This window comes from Sardina pilchardus, chromosome 23 (genome assembly GCF_963854185.1).
Source record: "Sardina pilchardus chromosome 23, fSarPil1.1, whole genome shotgun sequence".
Taxonomy (NCBI): domain Eukaryota; kingdom Metazoa; phylum Chordata; class Actinopteri; order Clupeiformes; family Clupeidae; genus Sardina; species Sardina pilchardus.
The window spans coordinates 16022772-16049478 of NC_085016.1; the positions used below are offsets into that span (position 1 = coordinate 16022772).

General features: G+C 38.2%; 1 long non-coding RNA gene across 1 annotated transcript; it reads left to right on the forward strand.

Annotated features, from left to right (window-relative positions):
* The first annotated feature begins 24804 nt into the window (after window positions 1-24804).
* LOC134071601 (uncharacterized) lies at window positions 24805-25936 on the forward strand. Its single transcript, XR_009937094.1, has 2 exons — window positions 24805-25583; window positions 25733-25936. It is a non-coding gene; the product is annotated as an uncharacterized LOC134071601 (long non-coding RNA).
* Window positions 25937-26707: the final 771 nt, after the last annotated feature.

A 26707-nucleotide genomic window follows, 5' to 3' on the forward strand; every position in this document is an offset into this window, starting at 1 on the left:
TTAATTCAGATGAAAATGCTTGGAAGATCTCCATGATCTTTGTCTGCATTCACACAGAAGTGTGGAAATGTGTTGATCTAATGTCAGCGCAGCAGGGGGAAGACACGCGATTGCAGAAGGGACTGGACTGCGAAAGCAAATTAGAGATTCCGTGTCCAGAGGGGAACATTAAACGGATGAAAATTAAATATTTGCTTTTTTTCCTCCGCGAGAGACATGAGAGAGATATATAGGGAGGGAGGGAGGAGGAGAGAGGCTTTGGAGAGCTTGACGGGAGCACTTCTGATGAATGTAGGGGCAATTAGTGTTGCCGTCTTGGCTGATGAATGGGCCGGCCTAGTAGCCCATATGTTCTTCGTGGTGCCATAACCTCCTCATCATCAATCCTCAATCCTAAAGACCAGCACCGAGAGAGAGAGAGAGAGAGAGAGAGCATGTGTGTATATGTGTTACCTCTGTGTGTGTGTGTGAGAGAGAGAAGGAGAGGGAGAGAGAGAGAGAGAGAGAGAGAAAGAATATAATTTGGGTTTGTTGGTTCTCTCTTTAAATGTCTACATATGACAGGGAGACAGAGATGGATGGAGAGGCAGGGTCATGGAGAGCTTTAGGGGATGTTACAGTCTGTGTGTGGACAGAAGGAAGCCATCCCTCAGTGTCACCTTCCCTACCCAGTGCCTGAACGAGAGGAGAGTCTGGAGAGTCTGAAAAGAAATGTTCTCTGAGCTCACACTGCCCCTCTGTCTCCTATTCCAAGTCTTCCAATCAATGCTGCCTGTCAGATAGGTTATCATGCTTATTTGAGGTACCATCTGAAACAGGCACTGAAAGATTAACACTCTCAACCTGATGGTTGCATCATCTTGTTGCTTTGACTTATAATTTATATCTATGCCACTTGGCATCAATATTCAACAGCATTTAGCGCTAAGATGATACCAAGCAATTCAAAAAACGACAACCGGTCACAATCTTAACTTACTGTAACATTGGAACATTGCATTGCGTGCATTGCATGAATTGCTAGTGTCAGAGATTATTATCTGTCTGAGTCATTGTACTGTAGCATCTAAATGAATTGGAAATGTCATTGTGCTACTTTAACTCAAGCAAAGAAAATACATTTTCTTACAGATACATTTTTTTTTTTTTTTACAGATCATGCTTATTTTTAGTTCAGATTAGATGTGAAAACTCCAATTAAAACCAAGTAAATGTGTCCTCATTTAGGTGTAACATTAGACTGGCAGTTGAAGAAGTGGTGATCCAAACTTACATGTGAAAAGTCTGTTAAAGATATTTTAGATCTAAAGGTGTGCAATGTAGAATACTGTGGAATTCAAGTCCTTGATTCACCCTTTTTCTCACAGTGGTCTCTTGGCAGGTCCAAACTTACCTGTGAAAAGTCTGTTAAAGTTATTTTAGATCTAAAGGTGTGCAAGGTAAAATATTGTGGAATTCAAGTCCTGGATACACCCTTTTTCTCACAGTGAGACAGGCTCTCTTTCTCAGAAGCAGAGCGACAAATGCCCTGTGAACCATCACAGTGTCAGATAGTAATCTTTCAGGGATACCTGTCTCCATGTATGTTTCCCATTTTCTGTCTCAGACACACACACACACACACACACACACACACACAATGAGAGAGAGATGGTGATGTAAAGGAGAAAGGCCACACCTCAGAGTGAACACTGACTTTGTTCAGAGGAGCCAACCTCGGCTTGTTTCACAGCTTCCAAACAACTAAACTATGCCATGACACACCGACACTTCCATGTGTTGGCCTGGCCAAGCCATATTGGGCTACCCAGACATTTACATGCTTACAACCAGGAGGGGCATAGTTGAGATGAAAGTGAGGAGAGGACTTGTTTCACAGAATACAGCTAAAATGCGATATTTAATGTCCCATGCAATCATAATACCAATCTAATATGTTTTACAAAAAGTTTTTCTCTTTTCAGAATGCATACAATAAAGCATAATACGCTCAATATACAGTAAAATAAATAGAAATATGAAAAGCTATACTGCCAAAATGTGCTTTCATTCTTGCTTTTCAGACGTGACGGACTGCAGCAGCAGATGCGTGGCATGCTGCAGTGCTGGGGTGTTGTGTGCGGAGAGGGGGGTCCTGAGAGAGGGGTCACTTTTCGAGTGGGATCATGGACCTGCCAAGAGGCCGAGTACTGGTGCACTTCAGGGGCTTATAGTGAGAAAATAAAGCAGCGAGGGTTAAGCTGGAGGGGTAGGGGTAGCCTGCAGTCAACGAGAACCAGACCATGTACTGTAATGATAGAGGCTCCCATTACAAAACCATCTCAGAGGCCAACCACAGATTGGTGCCAACAAAAATAAAACCTGACTCATATAGAGCACTCTTTAGTTTGGCAAGCGGGAGGTAATTAAAAACAGAGGATGTGCATCAACTGAGTGAAGGCTGTGAAGTGCACTGCACATACTGTACATGGGCATCAGTCTACCTTAGTAACAAATTCAAAAGAGGCCAATACTATGTGTTTGGGCAGTTGATAAGCAATTTAGATAGCAAATTGGACCTAAGCCTTATGACATGTGACGTGTCTACCAGCGAACTCTTCGGTTACAGCATGTGCAGTATTTGAGCCATGTAACAAACATGCTGACAGTAAATTGAAAAACTACCTTTGAAACTTTGTCTCTGCCTTACAGACTACTCATGTGTATTACCATATATCATTTCTATAATTATTAGCCACTGTAATCATATTCTAGATGTAACCTTTGAAGAAGCCCTCTCCTTTTATATAGGATACTGTATCACACCGATATGCATTAGCAAGGGAAATTAGAATCCTATGCATTCCTCTCCCGAGTATACAGTATGCCCTCACTGTAACTAAGGGGGAAAAAACTGAAGTGAGCAGATTGATTTAACACATTGTATTATGCTTGAGTTGCTCTGCTAGAATAATGTTGTTGCCACTTTGAACAAAGGTGAGATGGTAATTTCCATACCGCGTCGTCGCCATGGGCGCACACTCATCACTGCTGTTTCTTCGCAGTGCATCTCAACCACCCGCCGCCATCCCTTTCCACCCCCCCCACCTCCGCACTCACCAACCTCCGACTTCCTTCAGTCCTCCCTTTTCATTTTCAAGTATAATAGGCTCAGATAATAGCACATGAGAAGGCAACCATGCAGCTAATTGAGATCTGTACTGAAATAGCCAGTGAGGGCCGCGGGGACCCATCTGCCAAAGTGTTCAACATGTTGTACTTTTCTTTTCTGCTTTGATATGCACGCAGGCTCCTCCTGAGCAGAGCTGTCGTCTGAGCAACAAACCGTCCCTAGAGGTTAAGAAGGTTATCTTTTGAGAGTGAGGGAGAGAAAGTGAGAGGGAGGAAGGGAGAGAAAAAAGAGAAAAGAAATGTAGAGAAAGAAAGGAAGGATGTGGAGGAGGCCACATGGATTATGATCTTCAGATTCGCCAGTCAGCGATGACTCATCCAGTAACTCCATTCTGTTTCAATTTTGTTTAACTTACGATGAACAGGACCTCACAATGGCTCACTCCGCCTGGGGCCTTCACCCCGGGGAGCTTGCAAATAGCCTTGTGAGTAGTGAGGGATAAAGTATCAAGTAACGGAAAGAAATCTTGAGTAGAGCTCAGTTCAGACCGAGGTCAGAACATAGATTCAGTGAGGGCAAGACCCAGGAAAGGAGATGGAGAGGGAGAGAAAAATACATCATATGAGTGTCAACGCTTTACTTGACGACATCTACATACTGTAAGAGTGACATGGCACTGTCATCCATACATGAACCCTAACCCTAACCCTAACCGAATGACACTTAATGACTTGTTTATAATATTCATGGTAACGTTCATATAATGTTCAGCTTTTTTATTAGTATGAGACTAAAGTCTCACTGTTCATAGTGTCATGCGTGATTCATGGATGAAAGAAGAAAAACCATGTGCCAGCATCGCTTGGCAAAGTCGCCCGTCATGATTTGCAATTGGTCTCTCAAAGCAGTGCCCGACTGCCATGTCCAACTCTGCGGTGTTTCTGTGAGTCCAAACATCTTGGTCAGCGTCCAATGCTCCACCCCCGTACAGACTGCCCCGTTGGACAGACACAGCATCTCGTAAAGAGCTCACCGCTTTAAAGCATCAGTTCGGAGTTTTGATCCAAAACTAGCCATCGACTTATGAAAACCCCATGCAGAGATATCTGCAAATGGCAACGACAACACAGTTGGCTCTGATGAAAGGCTTGCTGGCATCCTAACTCATGTTCACTGGCAATAAAGTTGGTCATGTGCAGTGAAGGTTTTTTTTTTGTTGTTCATTAAGGGCGTACTCACACTAGGCAATTCGTACCGTACCCGAGTACACTTGCCCCCTAAAGTCCGGTTCGTTTGACCAGTGTGATCGCTTCGTTCCGTACCGGGGTACGGTACGCTAGTACGCTTGGAGGAGGTGGACTCTGGTACGGTACGCATGTAAGCACAGGACGTCATTAATGACAAAATAAACAATAACGTTCCAATTAACAATCACACGTTGCATAAAGATTCTAGCACACAGCAACTCAATCGTACCCAAGTACGGTTTCATATTATGCAGTGTGAGCGCAGACCAGAGACCAGAGGCAACCGTGCTCCAGTACGGTACGGGTGAACCGTACCTAGTGTGAGTGCGCCCTTACATTCTCGTGGACTAGTTTGACAAGGACCAGAGAACTGAATAGTGCGTACCTATCAATCAGTCAATCAATCAATCAATCAATCAAATTAACACTTTTTTTGTCCACCATGTGGCAATTAGTTGGACAGGTATGTTTATATTTATTATGAGTATACACCATAAATTTGAATGTGATAGCAGCATTAGTTGCTAATATAAAAGCATGTTTTCAAAAGTGGCCAATGGTTTACGGCTGTCTCTTTAATGGGCCTAGCACGTTCATGTGCAGCAGCTGTTGTTTACCAAAACAAAATGGCTGCCCCGCCCCGGGAGAGATAAAGCGGGGGGCTTTTTTTGGAGTGGTTTCTCTGTATCTGAGGGGAAAGCACTTTTTATGTGGCAAAGGCTGCCAAACGCTGAGAGCTGAGGACTTGCATATAGCTCTGGGTATGTCAGAATACAGATTGCCATTTACTCTGGCATGAAGCTGAGTTGTACAAGGATAGACAGAGAGAGAGAGAGAGAGAGAGAGAGAGAGAGAGAGAGAGAGAGAGATATCGGAAGAGAGAGAGAGAGTGTGTGTGTGTGTGTGTGTGAGAGAGAGAGATATAGATAGAGACAGAGAGAGAGAGAGAGAGAGAGAGAGAGAGAGAGAGAAAACTACATCCTGCTCTCTGAGTGGATGTAACTAGTGGTTCGGAGACTTCAATCCCATGTTTCCAAGTCCAGGAGTGGCTCAACAGCACAGCACACCATTACCCCCCATTACCCAGTCAGTCTCTCCAGGCCCATCAGTACACAGAGGACATATCCCATCAGGTCACTGGGTTAGTTAGATCACAAAGAAATATTATGAACGGCCAATGGGTGATGGAATAAACCAACAGCAGTATATTTCCCCATGTCCTCATTAGCCGACGCCAATGAATTAATGTGTTTCATTGACTCACAGAGACTGGGAGATCTTACTTTAATAGCCAAGATGCTCCGTGTCAGCTAAATGAAGCTCAATAAAATACAGCTTTTATGATGCTCTCAAACCAGCTCACTGATCATCTCATGATGAGAGAAGCATTAATGAGGAGATAATGTGGAGGTGGGGATCTTCTCTATTTAAGATGTAACACTGCAATACTATTGTCTTTAGGGTATGACTAAAAGGCTTCGGTGGAGAGTATTCAAATATGGGATGTTTTACAGGAAAATATTGAAATGGAAAGACAGTGGGGGGAAAAGTTAAGATATGCGAGAAATCTGTAAAACGCGGGAGGGTTGACAGCTATGTCTGGTATTAAAAGTTTGCATTTTTGTCTGGTTGCTGGCGAGACAGTCTTATTTCATGATAAATAGGCTACTAAAGCAGACTACTGAGAGCAGTTTGGTGATGCTTCTCATTATGCATCAAAGGTCTTTGTGCAGAAAATGCAGAGGACACACTATTGAATATGTTGAAAACAACACCACGTTGTTTTTTGCTGTTGTTGTTGTTGGGGAAATAATTAAAAAGGGAGTTGATAAATATCTCCAGAGCAATCGATCCTTTTGTGGTTTTGACGGCTTTAGTGCTGTGATTACTTTTCTTTCTGCTTTTCTGGTCTTTTGTTATGGTTTCGAGGCCTTTAAGGGTTTTAATTACTTTGCTAGTTTTCTTAAGTCGATGGTTTACAGTGCATGGTGGGCTCTTTATGACTGAAAAAATACCATGAATCAGATGAAAGGTTACATTCAGAGCCAATGATGAAGGGTGCAGGTTTGTTTAATGTCTGTTGCTCAGTGAAACACATAGGTTTTTAAAAAGTATTTGTTTACTTGTATAACGATTCCTCAAGAACACAGCGTGTGAGGTACGCTTGGCTCAGGATGTTATTTGTCTGGCATTGCTGCAGGGAATCCATGACCTCTCTCTCTCTCTGAAGCTCTGGGTAGCCAATGTATTTCGGAGTGTCAATCTTTTATATCCTGGACTTGGATTACAAACCCTTAACCCTCATGTTGTCCTAAAATCTTACGACGTTCGTTGTCCTTGGGGTCAATTTGACCCCAGCTACAAAAAACTCTCAAAAATGATTCAAATTATTTTTTTTACCCAATTTTTTTTTGTGGTAGGTACTTAACAAGAGTGTAATAACCACTATCAAAAGCCCTACAAAACAATCCCACCCCCCCACACTCCTTTATGAACCCTGGAACCCTGACTGGCAATATGGCCAATCCAGTGTCAACAGCCCAAAGGCTGACTTTTTGGACTTTTTCAGACCTGCCAAAATAACTTATATGTAATATGTACTTGTATATGAAATAATGATAATAGCTACATGTTCTCATACTATTACAATAATAATATCCATAATTTGTCAAATATTCATTTTCATCATGTTTTATAAAAATGGGGTCAAATTGACCCCAATACCACCAACGTAACTATTTTTTTTACAGGACATTGGAAACATATTTTTGTGCAAATTTCATGTTTACTCTGTTGTACCCTTCAAATAAGGAAAAGTCATGAAACTTGAAGCAAAACAAAAAAAGTGAGCCATATATTTTATGATGTTAAACACTGCTTGGGGTCAAATTGACCCCAAGGACAACATAAGGGTTAAACACAACAGGTTATTGTAGCCGCTTACCCTGTACTCATCTCTCTCAGATTATGTGCTATCTCCTTCACAAGGCATGTCAACGCATCCTGGGGATTTTCAGGCTAGTTAGGAGACTAGGAGTTATTCAAGATCACTTTTATATTTCAGCAGAACAGATTGGTCACGGCTTTTAAAAGACACTCTAAGGAGGACAATATAAGATAGAGGTGAGCAAGTCTCTGCAATGTGGGTAGGCTATTTATGAAACATGTCAGTTTAGAACGGATGGGCGCATTTGGAAAATATAATTGGGAAAGATGGACGGCATTAAGAGTGACCTGTGTGGCACATCTGTGGCTAATGTTTGAGCATTAGTCAATGTCAGCTCTCGAGCTGATAAATTAGCCGGACATGTGTGGTCTCGGTGGTCACACTAGTTCTATTTTTCCTCAAGCATACAGCCACCATGACTCAGGAAGGACAAAACAGACAGCTCTCGTCTGTCACTCAAAGGCTATGGCTGTTGATAACATAGCAGTCTGTTATGCAGGAAAATCATCTCTTTACCCAGCTGGATCAAAGCAAATCATTTCAAGAATAAAATAAACTAGAAATGCAATTCCAAGGAATTACCAGTGCATGAAAATGCAAAAAAAAATATAGATAGATAATGTAGATATGGCTACTAAGGTATAGCTAGGGTAAACATGGTGGTTGCATAGTTTAAAGAGAGTTGATAGTGTTTAGGTAGACATTTTAAAGCTTAAACATTCCTGTTCTAACTTAACTAATGATTTCTAACAGGTATTCTAAAATGTTAACTATGCTAACAATGATAACCAGGTTGATTGGTTTACTTGGCTAATGATTTCTAGCAGTAATGCTAAAAATGTTAACTATGCTAACAATGCTAACCACGTTGATTAGCTAACTTAGCTAATAATTTTTAGCAGTTATGCTAACAATGCTAACAATGTTAACTATGCTAACAATGCTAACCAGGTTGATTAGCTAACTTAGCTAATCATTTTTAGCAGTTATGTTAAAAATGCTAACTATGCTAACAATGTTAACTATGCTAACCATGCTAACTAGCTAACTTGGTAATGAGGACTTTTATTTTGAAACGTTTGTTGATGGGGTATCCATGGCTGCCACTATCAGGAATAAAAAAGTTACTGTAGTAAAATCATGTTGGTTGCTATGGAAACGGTCATAAACGCTTAATTTTGATGGTTGCTATGTTGGTTGCTAGGTGCATGGAGGTCTCATGTAGTTGACTGGAGGCATAGTTGATGATAACTGACAGTTGGAATGGTTGAACAGTTAAATAGTTGGGTAGTTTCAATGGTTAAATGATTTAATAGTGTATTATTGCAGTGAGGACTTTTATTTTGAAACAGTTGTGGAAAGAGGAAACAGTTAACAGGATATGTAGTCTTCACAGAGAGATTGTATGCTTAAAGCCTGAGAGAGAGAGGGCTGCTGCAGGTGGGGCTGGCCACCTGGCATAAGATTCTAATTGCTTAATGATCCGATTGTGATGTCATAGAGGCCAATGTTAAGTCTATGGGGAAATTTGTAATAGTTTTTCATTTATAGTTTAAAAAGTATAAAAGTTACAAAGTTGATATATACATTGCCCACATCGCGTAAGTAAGATCTACGTAACACAGTTTGAATGAAGTTTCTACGTTAAACGGTTCAAGCTGAATTGCGTGCGTTAGAAGAAGAACTAGAAATGCAATTCCAAGGAATTACCAGTGCATGAAAATGCAAAAATAGATAGATAATGTAGATATGGTTACTAAGGTGTAGCTAGGGTAAACATGGTGGTTGCATAGTTTACAGAGAGTTGATAGTGTGAAGGTAGACAGTTTAAAGATGAAACGTTCCAGTTCTAACTTAACTAATGATTTCTATTCATGTTAAAATGTTGATTAGCTAATTTAGCTAATGATTTCTAGCAGTTACGCTAAAAATGCTTATTATGCTAGCAATGCTAACAATGCTAACCAGGTTGATTAGCTAACTTAACCGATGATTTCTAGCAGTAATGCTAAAAATGCTAACTATGCTAACAATGCTAAATTTGCTAACAATGCTAACCAGGTTGATTAGCTAACTTAGTTGATGATTTTTTGCAGTTATGCTAAAAATGCTAACTATGCTAACAATGCTAACTATGCTAACCATGGTAACTAGCTAACTTGCTAGTGAGGACTTTTATTTTGAAACATTTGTTGCTAGGGTATCCATGGTGGCCACTATCAGGAAACAAGAAGTTACTGCAGTATAATCATGTTGGTTGCTATGGAAACGGTCATAAACACTTTTTAATGGTTGCTATGTTGGTTGCTAGGTACATGGAGGTTTCATGTAGTTGACTGGAGGCATAGTGGATGATAACTGACAGTTGGAATGGTTGAACAGTTCAATAGTTGAGTAGTTTCAATGGTTAAATGATTTAATAGTGTATTATTGCAGTGAGGACCTTTATTTTGAAACAGTTGTGGACAGAGGAAGTAGTGAAACAGGATCTGTAGTCTTAATGAGATTGTATGCTTAAAGCCTGAGACAGAAGGTGCTTCTCATAGCGTTTACGCGTCCTCTCTCGCTCCTCACTGATCTACATAAAGAATGATGGAGCGGCAACAATGGGATAGTCTAGCCCTTCTTCTATCTTTCTTTATGTAGATCATTGAGGATCGAGGATCGAGGGAGGACATATAAACGCTGCTTGAGAGGGACCCACAGTAAATACTTTAAAAGTTGTATGTAGATAGTCTAATTAATGTTGATAGATAGAATGTTTAATGGATGTTGATAGGCAGATTGTTTAATAGATATTGATTGACAGTTTAATGGGTGGATGAGTGAATGGTCTGAAGAAGATGAATGGATAGAAGGTTGGATGGAATGTGCCTTATATTCTTGTTAAGAGAGACACTGATACAGCTCTCTGAGAGTAGTTGACACAGGTGTAATCAATTTAACTGGCTAGTCTTAAGAGAGTATCTTAAAGCCTGAGACAGAGTAAATAATTTAAAAGTTGAATGTAGATAGTCTAATTAATGTTGATAGACAGAGAGTTTAATGGATGTTAGACAGATTGTTTAATAGATGTTGATAGACAGTTTAATGGGTGGATGAGTGAATGGTCTGAAGAAGATGAATGGATAGAATGTTGGATGGAATGTGCCTTATATTCTTGTAGAATGGAGAGACACAGCTCTCTACTGAGAGTAGTGGATACAGATACAGGTGTAATCAATTTAACTGGCTAGTCTTAAGAGAGCCAGCCTGAGACAGAGTAGATTGTTTAAAAGTTCAATGTAGAGCGTCTAATTGATGTTGTTGATAGGCAGACTGTTTAGAATGGGTGGATGAGTGAATGGTTTGAAGAAGATGAATGGATATAAAGTTGGATGGAATTAGGAGGACTTATTTTGATACTGTTGTGCGCAGAGGATACAGGGGAACAGAATATGTAGTCTTCAGAGAGGAGCCTGAGAGAAACTGACAGTTGGTGCCCAGGTGGCTGACCAGCTGGGGTAACATTCTAATTGCTGCCGTGATGTCATAATGAGCAATGTTAAGTCTATGGGGGAAATGGTGATAGTTTTTAACTAATAGTTTAAAAAGTATAAAAGTTACAAAGTTGAAAAATATAAAGCACATATGGCATAAGCAAGACCTACGCAACAAAGTTTGAATGAAGTTTCTACGTTAAACGGTTGAAGCTGAATTGCGAGCGTTAGAAGAAGAAGTTTAACTAGAAATGCAATTCCAAGGAATTACCAGTGCATGAAAATGCAAAAATAGATAGATAATGTAGATATGGTTACTAAGGTGTAGCTAGGGTAAACATGGTGGTTGCATAGTTTACAGAGAGTTGATAGTGTGAAGGTAGACAGTTTAAAGATGAAACGTTCCAGTTCTAACTTAACTAATGATTTCTATTCATGTTAAAATGTTGATTAGCTAACTTAGCTAATGATTTCTAGCAGTTACGCTAAAAATGCTTACTATGCTAGCAATGCTAACAATGCTAACCAGGTTGATTAGCTAACTTAACCGATGATTTCTAGCAGTAATGCTAAAAATGCTAACTATGCTAACAATGCTAAATTTGCTAACAATGCTAACCAGGTTAATTAGCTAACTTAGTTGATGATTTTTTGCAGTTATGCTAAAAATGCTAACTATGCTAACAATGCTAACTATGCTAACCATGGTAACTAGCTAACTTGCTAGTGAGGACTTTTATTTTGAAACATTTGTTGCTAGGGTATCCATGGTGGCCACTATCAGGAAACAAGAAGTTACTGCAGTATAATCATGTTGGTTGCTATGGAAACGGTCATAAACACTTTTTAATGGTTGCTATGTTGGTTGCTAGGTACATGGAGGTTTCATGTAGTTGACTGGAGGCATAGTGGATGATAACTGACAGTTGGAATGGTTGAACAGTTCAATAGTTGAGTAGTTTCAATGGTTAAATTATTTAATAGTGTATTATTGCAGTGAGGACCTTTATTTTGAAACAGTTGTGGACAGAGGAAGTAGTGAAACAGGATCTGTAGTCTTAATGAGATTGTATGCTTAAAGTCTGAGACAGAAGGTGCTTCTCATAGCGTTTACGCGTCCTCTCTCGCTCCTCACTGATCTACATAAAGAATGATGGAGCGGCAACAATGGGATAGTCTAGCCCTTCTTCTATCTTTCTTTATGTAGATCATTGAGGATCGAGGATCGAGGGAGGACATATAAACGCTGCTTGAGAGGGACCCACAGTAAATACTTTAAAAGTTGTATGTAGATAGTCTAATTAATGTTGATAGATAGAATGTTTAATGGATGTTAGACAGATTGTTTAATAGATGTTGATAGACAGTTTAATGGGTGGATGAGTGAATGGTCTGAAGAAGATGAATGGATAGAATGTTGGATGGAATGTGCCTTATATTCTTGTAGAATGGAGAGACACAGCTCTCTACTGAGAGTAGTGGATACAGATACAGGTGTAATCAATTTAACTGGCTAGTCTTAAGAGAGCCAGCCTGAGACAGAGTAGATTGTTTAAAAGTTCAATGTAGAGCGTCTAATTGATGTTGTTGATAGGCAGACTGTTTAGAATGGGTGGATGAGTGAATGGTTTGAAGAAGATGAATGGATATAAAGTTGGATGGAATTAGGAGGACTTATTTTGATACTGTTGTGCGCAGAGGATACAGGGGAACAGAATATGTAGTCTTCAGAGAGGAGCCTGAGAGAAACTGACAGTTGGTGCCCAGGTGGCTGACCAGCTGGGGTAACATTCTAATTGCTGCCGTGATGTCATAATGAGCAATGTTAAGTCTATGGGGGAAATGGTGATAGTTTTTAACTAATAGTTTAAAAAGTATAAAAGTTACAAAGTTGAAAAATATAAAGCACATATGGCATAAGCAAGACCTACGCAACAAAGTTTGAATGAAGTTTCTACGTTAAACGGTTGAAGCTGAATTGCGAGCGTTAGAAGAAGAAGTTTAATAACTAGAAATGCAATTCCAAGGAATTACCAGTGCATGAAAATGCAAAAATAGATAGATAATGTAGATATGGTTACTAAGGTGTAGCTAGGGTAAACATGGTGGTTGCATAGTTTACAGAGAGTTGATAGTGTGAAGGTAGACGTTTTAAAGATGAAACGTTCCAGTTCTAACTTAAGTAATGATTTCTATTCATGTTAAAATGTTGATTAGCTAACTTAGCTAATGATTTCTAGCAGTTACGCTAAAAATGCTTATTATGCTAGCAATGCTAACTTTACTAACAATGCTAACCAGGTTGATTAGCTAACTTAACCGATGATTTCTAGCAGTAATGCTAAAAATGCTAACTATGCTAACAATGCTAAATTTGCTAACAATGCTAACCAGGTTGATTAGCTAACTTAGTTGATGATTTTTTGCAGTTATACTTAAAATGTTAACTATGCTAACAATGCTAACCATGCTAACTAGCTAACTTGCTAGTGAGGACTTTTATTTTGAAACATTTGTTGCTAGGGTATCCATGGTGGCCACTATCAGGAAACAAGAAGTTACTGCAGTATAATCATGTTGGTTGCTATGGAAACAGTCATAAATACTTAATTTTAATGGTTGCTATGTTGGTTGCTAGGTACATGGAGGTTTCATGTAGTTGACTGGAGGCATAGTGGATGATAACTGACAGTTGGAATGGTTGAACAGTTCAATAGTTGAGTAGTTTCAATGGTTAAATGATTTAATAGTGTATTATTGCAGTGAGGACCTTTATTTTGAAACAGCTGTGGACAGAGGACGTAGTGAAACAGGATCTGTAGTCTTAATGAGATTGTATGCTTAAAGCCTAAGACAGAAGGTGCCTCTCATATAGCGTTTACGCGTCCTCTCTCGCTCCTCACTGATCTACATAAAGAATGATGGAGCGGCAACAATGGGATAGTCTAGCCCTTCTTCTATCTTTCTTTATGTAGATCATTGAGGATCGAGGAGCGAGGGAGGACATATAAACGCTGCTTGAGAGGGACCCACAGTAAATACTTTAAAAGTTGTATGTAGATAGTCTAATTAATGTTGATAGACAGAATGTTTAATGGATGTTGATAGGCAGATTGTTTAATAGATATTGATTGACAGTTTAATGGGTGGATGAGTGAATGGTCTGAAGAAGATGAATGGATAGAAGGTTGGATGGAATGTGCCTTATATTCTTGTTAAGAGAGACACTGATACAGCTCTCTGAGAGTAGTTGACACAGGTGTAATCAATTTAACTGGCTAGTCTTAAGAGAGCCAGAGTAGCCTACTCTTAAAGCCTGAGACAGAGTAAATAATTTAAAAGTTGAATGTAGATAGTCTAATTAATGTTGATAGACAGAGAGTTTAATGGATGTTGATAGACAGATTGTTTAATAGATGTTGATAGACAGTTTAATGGGTGGATGAGTGAATGGTCTGAAGAAGATGAATGGATAGAATGTTGGATGGAATGTGCCTTATATTCTTGTAGAATGGAGAGACACAGCTCTCTACTGAGAGTAGTGGATACAGATACAGGTGTAATCAATTTAACTGGCTAGTCAGCCTGAGACAGAGTAGATTGTTTAAAAGTTGAATGTAGAGCGTCTAATTGATGTTGATAGGCAGACTGTTTAGAATGGGTGGATGAGTGAATGGTTTGAAGAAGATGAATGGATATAAAGTTGAATGGAATTAGGAGGACTTATTTTGATACTGTTGTGCGCAGAGGATACAGGGGAACAGAACAGAAGTCTTCAGAGAGATTGTAAAGCCTGAGAGAAACTGACAGTTGGTGCCCAGGTGGCTGACCAGCTGGGGTAACATTCTAATTGCTGCCGTGATGTCATAATGAGCCATGTTAAGTCTATGGGGGAAATTGTAATAGTTTTTAACTAATAGTTTAAAAAGTATAAAAGTTACAAAGTTGAAAAATACAAAGCCCACATCGCGTAAGTAAGACCTACGCGTCAAAATTTGAATGGAGTTTCTACGTTAAGCAGTTGAAGCTGAATTGCGTGCGTTAGAAGAAGAATAATAAGAAGAAGAAGAAGAAGAAGACCGAGGAAGAACAGTACAGTGCATTTTCATGCACTGTAATAACTAGAGAAAGCAATTCCAGGGAATTACGAGTGCATGAAAATTGAGACAAAGATAGAGGTGAAGTAGAGAAAAGGTTGAGGGGAGTCATAGTTATTGACAATTAACAGTTGGAATGAGCAACAAGTCAAACAGTTGAGTAGTTCAAATAGTTGAGCTATTTAATAGAGAATAATTGTGTGAGGACTTTTACTTTGAAACAGTTGTGGGCAGAGGAAACTGTTGGTGGAATACATAGCTGATGACAACTGTCGGAATGGCTAAAGAGTTAAATAGTTGCATAGTTTAAATAGTTACATTATGAAATACGGAATTATGACACTGATGACTTATTTTGAAACAGTTGAGGGCAGAGGAAACAGTTGGAGGGAGTCAAAGTTGATGACAACTGACAGTTAGAATGGCTGAACAGTTAAATAGTTGAATAGTTTTAATAGTTGAATTAAGTAATAGTGAATAATTTTAGTGAAGACTTTTATTTTGAAACAGTTTCAGGCAGTAGAAACAGTTGAAGGGAGTCATAGTTGATGCAAACTGACAGTTGGAATAGCCAAACAGTTAAATAGTTGAGTAGTTTAAATAGGTGAATTAATTAATAGTGAATTTAGTTTCAGGCAGTAGAAACAGTTGGAGGGAGTCCTAGTTGATGAAAACTGACAGTTGAAATAGCCAAACAGTTAAATAGTTGAGTAGTTTAAACAGTTGATGACAACTGACAGTTAAAATGGCTGAACATTTAAATAGTTGAGTAGTTTAAATGGTTAAACGATTTGATAGTGAATTATGGTAGTGAGGATTTTTATTTTGAAACAGTTTTAGGCACAGGGAACAGTTGAACAAGATCTGTAGTCTTATTATTTTGAAACAGTTGGAGGGAGTCATAGTTGATGAAAACTGACAGATGGAATAGCCAAACAGTTAAATAGTTGAGTAGTTTAAATAGTTGAATCAATTAATAGTGAATTTAGTTTGAGGGAGTCATAGTTGATGAAACTGACAGATGGAATAGCTAAACAGTTAAATAGTTTAGTAGTTTAAATAGTTGAATTAATTAATAGTGCATTTAGTTTCAGGCAGCAGAAAAAGTTGGAGGGAGTCATAGTTGATGAAAACGGACAGTTGGAATAGCCAAACAGTTAAATAGTTGAGTAGTTTAAATAGTTGAGTAGTTTAAATAGTTGAATTAATTAATAGTGAATTTAGTTTCAGGCAGTAGAAACAGTTGGAGGGAGTCAAAGTTGATGAAAACGGACAGTTGGAATAGCAACAGTTAAACTGTTGAGTATAAATAGTTGAGTAGTTTAAATAGTTGATGACAACTGACAGTTAAAATGGCTGAACAGTTAAATAGTTGAGTAGTTTAAATGGTTGAACGATTTGATAGTGAATTATGGTAGTGAGGATTTTTATTTTGAAACAGTTTTGGGCACAGGGAACCGTTGAACAGGACCTGTAGTCTTATCAGAGCCAGCCTGAGAGAGAGAGAGAGTTCTGGCATACAGTAGGATTCTAGAAGCCTGAGAGTTCTGGCATAGGATTCTAAAAGCCTGGGAGAGAGATTTCTGGCATAGGATTCTAATCGGTGATGTCATAATCATAATGTTAAGTCTATGGGGAAATTTTGATAGTTTTAATTAAATAGTTTAAAAAGTATAAAAGTTACAAAGTTGAAAAATACAAAGCCCAAGTCACCGAAGTAAGATCTACGCGACACAGTTTGAATGAAGTTTCAAAGTTAAACCGTTGAAGCCGCATTAAAAGCACAAAAAGCGTTGAAGAATAATAATAAGAATAGTTGGAAGAACAATAGAGTGCATTTTTCATGCACTCTAATAACTAGAAATGCAATTCCAAGGAATTACCAGTGCATGAAAATGCAAAAATAGATAGATAATGTAGATATGGTTACTAAGGTGTAGCTAGGGTAAACATGGTGGTTGCATAGTTTACAGAGAGTTGATAGTGTGAAGGTAGACAGTTTAAAGATGAAACATTCCAGTTCTAACTTAACTAATGATTTCTATTCATGTTAAAATGTTGATTAGCTAACTTAGCTAATGATTTCTAGCAGTTACGCTAAAAATGCTTATTATGCTAGCAATGCTAACTTTACTAACAATGCTAACCAGGTTGATTAGCTAACTTAACCGATGATTTCTAACAGTAATGCTAAAAATGCTAACTATGCTAAATTTGGTAACAATGCTAACCAGGTTGATTAGCTAACTTAGTTGATGATTTTTTGCAGTTATGCTAAAAATGCTAACTATGCTAACAATGCTAACTATGCTAACCATGCTAACTAGCTAACTTGCTAGTGAGGACTTTTATTTTGAAACATTTGTTGCTAGGGTATCCATGGTGGCCACTATCAGGAAACAAGAAGTTACTGCAGTATAATCATGTTGGTTGCTATGGAAACGGTCATAAACACTTAATTTTAATGGTTGCTATGTTGGTTGCTAGGTACATGGAGGTTTCATGTAGTTGACTGGAGGCATAGTGGATGATAACTGACAGTTGGAATGGTTGAACAGTTCAATAGTTGAGTAGTTTCAGTGGTTAAATGATTTAATAATGTATTATTGCAGTGAGGACCTTTATTTTGAAACAGCTGTGGACAGAGGACGTAGTGAAACAGGATCTGTAGTCTTAATGAGATTGTATGCTTAAAGCCTAAGACAGAAGGTGCCTCTCATATAGCGTTTACGCGTCCTCTCTCGCTCCTCACTGATCTACATAAAGAATGATGGAGCGGCAACAATGGGATAGTCTAGCCCTTCTTCTATCTTTCTTTATGTAGATCATTGAGGATCGAGGAGCGAGGGAGGACATATAAACGCTGCTTGAGAGGGACCCACAGTAAATACTTTAAAAGTTGTATGTAGATAGTCTAATTAATGTTGATAGACAGAATGTTTAATGGATGTTGATAGGCAGATTGTTTAATAGATATTGATTGACAGTTTAATGGGTGGATGAGTGAATGGTCTGAAGAAGATGAATGGATAGAAGGTTGGATGGAATGTGCCTTATATTCTTGTTAAGAGAGACACTGATACAGCTCTCTGAGAGTAGTTGACACAGGTGTAATCAATTTAACTGGCTAGTCTTAAGAGAGCCAGAGTAGCCTACTCTTAAAGCCTGAGACAGAGTAAATAATTTAAAAGTTGAATGTAGATAGTCTAATTAATGTTGATAGACAGAGAGTTTAATGGATGTTGATAGACAGATTGTTTAATAGATGTTGATAGACAGTTTAATGGGTGGATGAGTGAATGGTCTGAAGAAGATGAATGGATAGAATGTTGGATGGAATGTGCCTTATATTCTTGTAGAATGGAGAGACACAGCTCTCTACTGAGAGTAGTGGATACAGATACAGGTGTAATCAATTTAACTGGCTAGTCAGCCTGAGACAGAGTAGATTGTTTAAAAGTTGAATGTAGAGCGTCTAATTGATGTTGATAGGCAGACTGTTTAGAATGGGTGGATGAGTGAATGGTTTGAAGAAGATGAATGGATATAAAGTTGAATGGAATTAGGAGGACTTATTTTGATACTGTTGTGCGCAGAGGATACAGGGGAACAGAACAGAAGTCTTCAGAGAGATTGTAAAGCCTGAGAGAAACTGACAGTTGGTGCCCAGGTGGCTGACCAGCTGGGGTAACATTCTAATTGCTGCCGTGATGTCATAATGAGCCATGTTAAGTCTATGGGGGAAATTGTAATAGTTTTTAACTAATAGTTTAAAAAGTATAAAAGTTACAAAGTTGAAAAATACAAAGCCCACATCGCGTAAGTAAGACCTACGCGTCAAAATTTGAATGGAGTTTCTACGTTAAGCAGTTGAAGCTGAATTGCGTGCGTTAGAAGAAGAATAATAAGAAGAAGAAGAAGAAGAAGACCGAGGAAGAACAGTACAGTGCATTTTCATGCACTGTAATAACTAGAGAAAGCAATTCCAGGGAATTACGAGTGCATGAAAATTGAGACAAAGATAGAGGTGAAGTAGAGAAAAGGTTGAGGGGAGTCATAGTTATTGACAATTAACAGTTGGAATGAGCAACAAGTCAAACAGTTGAGTAGTTCAAATAGTTGAGCTATTTAATAGAGAATAATTGTGTGAGGACTTTTACTTTGAAACAGTTGTGGGCAGAGGAAACTGTTGGTGGAATACATAGCTGATGACAACTGTCGGAATGGCTAAAGAGTTAAATAGTTGCATAGTTTAAATAGTTACATTATGAAATACGGAATTATGACACTGATGACTTATTTTGAAACAGTTGAGGGCAGAGGAAACAGTTGGAGGGAGTCAAAGTTGATGACAACTGACAGTTAGAATGGCTGAACAGTTAAATAGTTGAATAGTTTTAATAGTTGAATTAAGTAATAGTGAATAATTTTAGTGAAGACTTTTATTTTGAAACAGTTTCAGGCAGTAGAAACAGTTGAAGGGAGTCATAGTTGATGCAAACTGACAGTTGGAATAGCCAAACAGTTAAATAGTTGAGTAGTTTAAATAGGTGAATTAATTAATAGTGAATTTAGTTTCAGGCAGTAGAAACAGTTGGAGGGAGTCCTAGTTGATGAAAACTGACAGTTGAAATAGCCAAACAGTTAAATAGTTGAGTAGTTTAAACAGTTGATGACAACTGACAGTTAAAATGGCTGAACATTTAAATAGTTGAGTAGTTTAAATGGTTAAACGATTTGATAGTGAATTATGGTAGTGAGGATTTTTATTTTGAAACAGTTTTAGGCACAGGGAACAGTTGAACAAGATCTGTAGTCTTATTATTTTGAAACAGTTGGAGGGAGTCATAGTTGATGAAAACTGACAGATGGAATAGCCAAACAGTTAAATAGTTGAGTAGTTTAAATAGTTGAATCAATTAATAGTGAATTTAGTTTGAGGGAGTCATAGTTGATGAAACTGACAGATGGAATAGCTAAACAGTTAAATAGTTTAGTAGTTTAAATAGTTGAATTAATTAATAGTGCATTTAGTTTCAGGCAGCAGAAAAAGTTGGAGGGAGTCATAGTTGATGAAAACGGACAGTTGGAATAGCCAAACAGTTAAATAGTTGAGTAGTTTAAATAGTTGAGTAGTTTAAATAGTTGAATTAATTAATAGTGAATTTAGTTTCAGGCAGTAGAAACAGTTGGAGGGAGTCAAAGTTGATGAAAACGGACAGTTGGAATAGCAACAGTTAAACTGTTGAGTATAAATAGTTGAGTAGTTTAAATAGTTGATGACAACTGACAGTTAAAATGGCTGAACAGTTAAATAGTTGAGTAGTTTAAATGGTTGAACGATTTGATAGTGAATTATGGTAGTGAGGATTTTTATTTTGAAACAGTTTTGGGCACAGGGAACCGTTGAACAGGACCTGTAGTCTTATCAGAGCCAGCCTGAGAGAGAGAGAGAGTTCTGGCATACAGTAGGATTCTAGAAGCCTGAGAGTTCTGGCATAGGATTCTAAAAGCCTGGGAGAGAGATTTCTGGCATAGGATTCTAATCGGTGATGTCATAATCATAATGTTAAGTCTATGGGGAAATTTTGATAGTTTTAATTAAATAGTTTAAAAAGTATAAAAGTTACAAAGTTGAAAAATACAAAGCCCAAGTCACCGAAGTAAGATCTACGCGACACAGTTTGAATGAAGTTTCAAAGTTAAACCGTTGAAGCCGCATTAAAAGCACAAAAAGCGTTGAAGAATAATAATAAGAATAGTTGGAAGAACAATAGAGTGCATTTTTCATGCACTCTAATAACTAGAAATGCAATTCCAAGGAATTACCAGTGCATGAAAATGCAAAAATAGATAGATAATGTAGATATGGTTACTAAGGTGTAGCTAGGGTAAACATGGTGGTTGCATAGTTTACAGAGAGTTGATAGTGTGAAGGTAGACAGTTTAAAGATGAAACATTCCAGTTCTAACTTAACTAATGATTTCTATTCATGTTAAAATGTTGATTAGCTAACTTAGCTAATGATTTCTAGCAGTTACGCTAAAAATGCTTATTATGCTAGCAATGCTAACTTTACTAACAATGCTAACCAGGTTGATTAGCTAACTTAACCGATGATTTCTAACAGTAATGCTAAAAATGCTAACTATGCTAAATTTGGTAACAATGCTAACCAGGTTGATTAGCTAACTTAGTTGATGATTTTTTGCAGTTATGCTAAAAATGCTAACTATGCTAACAATGCTAACTATGCTAACCATGCTAACTAGCTAACTTGCTAGTGAGGACTTTTATTTTGAAACATTTGTTGCTAGGGTATCCATGGTGGCCACTATCAGGAAACAAGAAGTTACTGCAGTATAATCATGTTGGTTGCTATGGAAACGGTCATAAACACTTAATTTTAATGGTTGCTATGTTGGTTGCTAGGTACATGGAGGTTTCATGTAGTTGACTGGAGGCATAGTGGATGATAACTGACAGTTGGAATGGTTGAACAGTTCAATAGTTGAGTAGTTTCAGTGGTTAAATGATTTAATAATGTATTATTGCAGTGAGGACCTTTATTTTGAAACAGTTGTGGACAGAGGAAGTAGTGAAACAGGATCTGTAGTCTTAATGAGATTGTATGCTTAAAGCCTGAGACAGAAGGTGCCTCTCATATAGCGTTTACGCGTCCTCTCTCGCTCCTCACTGATCTACATAAAGAATGATGGAGCGGCAACAATGGGATAGTCTAGCGGCTAGCCCTTCTTCTATCTTTCTTTATGTAGATCATTGAGGATCGAGGAGCGAGGGAGGACATATAAACGCTGCTTGAGAGGGACCCACAGTAAATACTTTAAAAGTTGTATGTAGATAGTCTAATTAATGTTGATAGACAGAATGTTTAATGGATGTTGATAGGCAGATTGTTTAATAGATATTGATTGACAGTTTAATGGGTGGATGAGTGAATGGTCTGAAGAAGATGAATGGATAGAAGGTTGGATGGAATGTGCCTTATATTCTTGTTAAGAGAGACACTGATACAGCTCTCTGAGAGTAGTTGATACAGGTGTAATCAATTTAACTGGCTAGTCTGAGACAGAGTAAATAATTTAAAAGTTGAATGTAGATAGTCTAATTAATGTTGATAGACAGAGAGTTTAATGGATGTTGATAGACAAATTGTTTAATAGATGTTGATAGACAGTTTAATGGGTGGATGAGTGAATGGTCTGAAGAAGATGAATGGATAGAATGTTGGATGGAATGTGCCTTATATTCTTGTAGAATGGAGAGACACAGCTCTCTACTGAGAGTAGTGGATACAGATACAGGTGTAATCAATTTAACTGGCTAGTCTTAAGAGAGCCAGCCTGAGACAGAGTAGATTGTTTAAAAGTTGAATGTAGATTGTCTAATTGATGTTGATAGGCAGACTGTTTAGAATGGGTGGATGAGTGAATGGTTTGAAGAAGATGAATGGATATAAAGTTGGATGGAATTAGGAGGACTTATTTTGATACTGTTGTGCGCAGAGGATACAGGGGAACAGAATATGTAGTCTTCAGAGAGATTCTCTGCTTAAAGCCTGAGAGAAACTGACAGTTGGTGCCCAGGTGGCTGACCAGCTGGGGTAACATTCTAATTGCTGCCGTGATGTCATAATGAGCAATGTTAAGTCTATGGGGAAATTGTTAATAGTTTTTATTTAATAGTTCAAAAAGTATAAAAGTTACAAAGTTGAAAAATACAAAGCACACATGGCATAAGCAAGACCTACGCAACAACGTTTGAATGAAGTTTCTACGTTAAACGGTTGAAGCTGAATTGCGAGCGTTAGAAGAAGAAGTTTAATAAAAAGCCTAGGAAGAACAGTACAGTGCATTTTCATGCACTGTAATAATAACTAGAAATGCAATTCCAAGGAATTACCAGTGCATGAAAATGCAAAAATAGATGGATAATGTAGATATGGTTGCTAAGGTGTAGCTAGGGTAAACATGGTGGTTGCATAGTTTACAGAGAGTTGATAGTGTGAAGGTAGACAGTTTAAAGATGAAACATTCCAGCTCTAACTTAACTAGTGATTTCTATTCATGTTAAAATGTTGATTAGCTAACTTAGGTAATGATTTCTAGCAGTTACGCTAAAAATGCTAATTATGCTAGCAATGATAACTTTCCTAACAATGCTAACCAGGTTGATTAGCTAACTTAGCTAATGATTTCTAGCAGTTACGCTAAAAATGCTTATTATGCTAGCAATGCTAACTTTACTAACAATGCTAACCAGGTTGATTAGCTAACTTAACCGATGATTTCTAGCAGTTATGCTAAAAATGCTAACTATGCTAACAATGCTAACTATGCTAACTAGCTAACTTGCTAGTGAGGACTTTTATTTTGAAACATTTGTTGCTAGGGTATCCATGGTGGCCACTATCAGGAAACAAGAATTTACTGCAGTATAATCATGTTGGTTGCTATGGAAACGGTCATAAACACTTAATTTTAATGGTTGCTATGTTGGTTGCTAGGTACATGGAGGTTTCATGTAGTTGACTGGAGGCATAGTGGATGATAACTGACAGTTGGAATGGTTGAACAGTTCAATAGTTGAGTAGTTTCAATGGTTAAATGATTTAATAGTGTATTATTGCAGTGAGGACCTTTATTTTGAAACAGTTGTGGACAGAGGAAGTAGTGAAACAGGATCTGTAGTCTTAATGAGATTGTATGCTTAAAGCCTGAGACAGAAGGTGCCTCTCATAGCGTTTACGCGTCCTCTCTCGCTCCTCACTGATCTACATAAAGAATGATGGAGCGGCAACAATGGGATAGTCTAGCCCTTCTTCTATCTTTCTTTATGTAGATCATTGAGGATCGAGGAGCGAGGGAGGACATATAAACGCTGCTTGAGAGGGACCCACAGTAAATACTTTAAAAGTTGTATGTAGATAGTCTAATTAATGTTGATAGATAGAATGTTTAATGGATGTTGATCAGATTGTTTTATATTGATTGACAGTGTAATGGGTGGATGAGTGAATGGTCTGAAGAAGATGAATGGATAGAAGGTTGGATGGAATGTGCCTTATATTCTTGTTAAGAGAGACACTGATACAGCTCTCTGAGAGTAGTTGACACAGGTGTAATCAATTTAACTGGCTAGTCTTAAGAGAGCCATAGTACTCTTAAAGCCTGAGACAGAGTAAATAATTTAAAAGTTGAATGTAGATAGTCTAATTAATGTTGATAGACAGAGAGTTTAATGGATGTTGATAGACAGATTGTTTAATAGATGTTGATAGACAGTTTAATGGGTGGATGAGTGAATGGTCTGAAGAAGATGAATGGATTCGTTTGGACCACCTGACGTCACAGTAACTTTGCGCCGCCATCTTGCCGACCGATTCGAGTCGCTCACTAGGCGGCGCCATTCACTCATACATGGATATCTTAAATAATAGAAACTTTCCCCTTCGTTTGTTCCCTTCGTTTTACACGCAAACGGCGATTTCGCCTCTGAATACGATTATTTCTAAACAAAACTCGGGCAAAAGTGGAGATTTGGAAATTCATTTCGCGTTGTATTTAAACTGAGAAAACCGAAGAAAAAGTGTGACCACGGAGCGACCACGGAGCCAGCGGCTCGAGGGAAATGATTAGCTGCTAACAAGTTCAACAGGTTAAGGTCACACAGTCATGTTAGCTATGTGTTGTGCAGTTGAGGAACCTTGAACTGGTATGTTATGCTAACGTTATACCAAAAGAAAGAAGAAAGAAGTAGCTGCCATTCGAAGAGATGTTTGGATAACCACGATTCACACCCTGCAATGAACTATACGATCTTTGGCAATGCGTTTGTATTAGCTGCTAGTAGATGGTAGCTGCTAGCTGGTATGTTATCTACATTTTAACGTTAGCACATTGAAATTGCAATCTTGCAATGTCTTATTCCATTTGATAGCCTACTAAAACCTATATTTCACATGAACACAAATGCTGAAGTCGGATTATTCTATTGTCATTAACGTAGTATCATCAACTTTGAAATTGTTACTGTTAATTAGCTTATAGCCCACTGTATCGTTGTTATTTGTATGGGCGTCTGCTAAATACCGTAACCATAACGTAATTAGGCTATTATGCTATCCCTATCTTTTACTGTCTGTGGCTAAACCCAGTAGTTAACTTCCTAATTTCTGTATCTGTCCCTTATTAACACCTACATCGTAAATCCTCATATTATACATACTTTATTTATAGCTGAGCCTCGGATAATAGCCGTGGTCGTTTTGAACAAAGCCTGCCCCAAATAAAGGTCTGTGCGTTGCGCAGCCTCTACTTAAAAGACCCTGGCCATAATTTGAGGATTTATGTTAGGCTAGGTTCTAAGAGAAATATATTTACTCAGGTTGGACAATGTAATGTCTCACACATGTCGTGTTTTATTTGACTCTGCCCTGACTTTTTAGGAGCGACTGCTTTGGACTCCAGTTTTGTGCGCAGTCTTTTTGCACACACCTCGGGGAGGGAGAAGGACAAACAACATTCAGCCAATGAAGCACAAAATGCGTGACTTGCAACAATCTCACTGGCTGTTCAACCACCAATGTGGAGGAGCATGAAGAGGCTACTATTTCTACTGACCATCACAGTGACCACAACTATGAAAAGACCTGGCATCGGAGATGTCAGCACTGGAAAGTGAGTGTGTGTGGCTCATGAGTTAAGGGCCAGGGATGAGGAACAGTCCTTGAATGAATACTTTTTTGCTCACTTTTTTGGAATATCTAAATTCACGGTCATCATAGTGTTCATTAGCACATTAGATGTAATGTTTTTCAAATTCTCAGATCTAATCTTATGGCCACCTAAGGAACAGCAGTGAGATCACAACACATGATTGGTCCAGTGTATCCCCAACACATCACATGATTGGCACTATGTATTCACATGTCATCTTTTGGATCTTTCAAACTGGATTGTGGATCCAAACATTGTAATGCTTTGTTTGACACTGTCTTGACAGGTCTTAAATAAAATATGTTGAACCATGAGTTGAGTTGTCTAAATCTATTGGTGTAAAATAATTTCTAAATTAGTTAGTACTGTTTTGTAGTCATAGATGTTAAATGTTATTTTGGTGAACCTACAAACCTAACAGTGTTGCATAGTTTCTGCATAAGAGTAAGTTGTACTCTCAAAATCTGTCTTTATTTTCTTATTTGTGGTGCTCAATGTCATCGTGTCAAGTGGTACATTTTACCTTATCAGGTGCTGAAAGGTCACTGAATCAGTTTTAATTTTATTATTTAAATGTTGCAGAAGACACTATTACAGATGGTGAAGTTACTCAAAGTAGTATGAAATTATGCCTGTGAATGAGTGTATTTGAACACTAGAGGTGTGTTGTGGTGGAATTCACCTCTGTTATAATGTGACAGCTGTTGTGGTAAGCTTGCTCCTGTCGTTAAAGGCAAATACGCCTACCTAACTTGCTATTGTAGCAGGGTTGATTAAGCTTCCCTGGATTTCTCCTTATTCCCTGCATGTTCTGTACAATGTTGCATGGTGAAAAACTGTTTCATACTCCTCTGGGTACAGTAAATAGTAGGCTATTGGGTGTGGAAAGAGTTGGTTCCCACGCTGCGGAGGACCCCTTACTAGTTTTCATGTAGCCCAGAGGGTGCTGCGACAGTCCTGAGGCAGAGGTATGGTGTCATCAAATGTAGTTTGTGCTTTTTCTGTAATGTAGTCTATCTACTTGTATTGTGCTCATTATATACACTGGCTACGTTGTTTTTATATCTTGCCAATGTTAGTTGGTT